Source organism: Triturus cristatus, chromosome 8 (assembly GCF_964204655.1).
Source record: "Triturus cristatus chromosome 8, aTriCri1.1, whole genome shotgun sequence".
Taxonomy (NCBI): domain Eukaryota; kingdom Metazoa; phylum Chordata; class Amphibia; order Caudata; family Salamandridae; genus Triturus; species Triturus cristatus.
The window spans coordinates 880,090,025-880,092,064 of NC_140591.1; the positions used below are offsets into that span (position 1 = coordinate 880,090,025).

Genomic DNA, 2,040 nt, shown 5'->3' on the forward strand with positions numbered 1-2,040 from the left:
AGACACAAAAATGCAAAGTAGAAACCTCTAAACCGGCCTATGCACTTATTTAATTGATCTACTAAGATTCTTCATTACCCAGTCAAAATGTCAAAGATCAATTACATTTCATATTATAACATTGTTTTCATAGATTCAGTCCAGTGAAGTTTTTAGACAAAAAACGATTATTATTTCTTTTTTCCATGTAACTTGTTTTATGATTTACACATAATTTAAAACAGAAAAAGACATTTTTTTGATTTTACACTTATAATTTTTGGTGCAGACATATTACATATTTGATATAAGAAAAAACATCCTAGACATCTGTGGTATAAAAAAGCATTTGCTAGTCATTCATACTTACATTCATACAATAAGGAATAGAAAAGAAAATTTAGAAAGGAAAGAAAAACTAAGACTCTTAGATTGGTCAGATTTCTCAGATTGACAAATGAAAAGATGTCAGTTTTCAATGTCTCTGTATTAGTAGTGTCGCGGTCAACGCACGTTTCAGTGGGAAACCACCTTCTTCAGGACCAACTGCCAAGTGTTAGCGGATGAAATACATGTAAAAGATGTCTGGGTGTCTGCAAGGTAAACAAAAGGAAATAGCATTGGCAAATGGACGGGAATGCAAATAATTTCAAGAGGAGATTATTTCCTATTATGCTAAATGAGTGCTATCATGCATCATCGATGTATGTAGGGTAGAGCCATAAGAATCGTGCACTTTAAAGTGAAGAATGAGACATTATCCAACTCTTGTAGGGCCCATTAGTGTTATGAGGGTGAGAATAGAAAGAAAATAGGTGCCAACAAGAGACCCCGGATGTAGAGTACCAGGAATAGACATGCAGTGCCTAAGGAGTAATGCTTGAGGTGACTACCTTATGGGTCATCAGGCAGAAAGCATGTGACCCGCTGTAAGAGTCGTCTGTGCCATACAGTACAACGATAATCTTTTCTGGAAGAGAAGAGGTTTAAGTTACTCAGCCTGATCTGATGTAGGGTTTTAGTGGCTATAACTAGTGTAGAGGCCACAGTACCTTGGCAAGCCAAAATAAGGAGGTACGTTTTCAATCAGAGGTTGGTTTTGTTATCTCCAGGTATTTTGCGAAATAGACTGCGGCAATTCTGCGAAATAAAAGGACTTTTATACCAAACCATGTTAGTTAATAACATTGTGGATGAGTAGTTAGGCCAATTGGATGCCACGTATTTGATTACCTTTTCAGAACTTGGATTGATTCTTAGAGATGGGGCCAGACAAAAATCCTGGTTCTCCTCTCTATGTATATTAAAATGGATTCTGTTCGTTTAATTGGGTCGTTATATATCCGATCCCGGCATTTCACTGTAGAGAGAGAGAGAACATTGCATGGCGGTGTATTAGTCCCCAGGCAGGTGCGCTAATGAAATAAGTATGTTGTGGACTGACAGAAATGTCATTAGAGATTTTAAATGGAATTCTAACACTTGATGGCATTCTAACACTTGATGGCAGTTCCCCGGAACTATAAAGCATGCCTGAATCTCTCGTATTCTCTGCCTGCTGTTAGTGTAGCGAGATATATGAGATCTCTTCAGATAGCTAGTGACAGGAAACTAGGTTTCAAAATGCGCGCGTGTCTATCAAAGATAGGTTCTTAAGTGATGGTATAACTTCTATTGGGGCTAAGCGGCAAGTTTGTAAAATGTAATGGAAACCCATAAACATAAAAGGCCTGTAATTTAGCTGAAACACTGGGAACACTAATGGATAGATCTATGGTAACCTAAGTTTAATTCTTCATAGAGACTAGTCAGTGCATACCTGTTTCCGCCGTAGGGCATCCGTACCAATCAGTCGAAGAATTGGAGTGAAAATCTGACGTGCTTTAACGTACTGCTAAACTCGCGAGACTACGGGCCTGTGCATAGTAAATAAGGTGTATCTATATATGTTTCAGGGCGCCATCTTGAAAGGGAGTTTGATCTTACTACATCCTATGATATTTGAGCTTAAAAGGTGTGTCAGCGGCTCTTATTTGCTGTTTAAGAATCTAAATAAAATAT

The 2,040-nt window shown here is 37.8% G+C and overlaps 1 long non-coding RNA gene across 2 annotated transcripts; it reads right to left on the reverse strand.

Moving 5' to 3' along the window:
• Positions 1-203: 203 nt before the first annotated feature.
• On the reverse strand, positions 204-1,828 carry LOC146805212 (uncharacterized). Of its 2 annotated transcripts, none has more exons than XR_014967809.1 (5): positions 1,799-1,828; positions 1,213-1,339; positions 1,032-1,119; positions 873-949; positions 204-572 (listed from the first exon to the last, which is right to left on the reverse strand). It is a non-coding gene; the product is annotated as an uncharacterized LOC146805212 (long non-coding RNA). The 2 variants fall into 2 exon arrangements; XR_014967810.1 differs by having other exon boundaries at positions 1,032-1,135.
• Between the last annotated feature and the right edge of the window lie 212 nt (positions 1,829-2,040).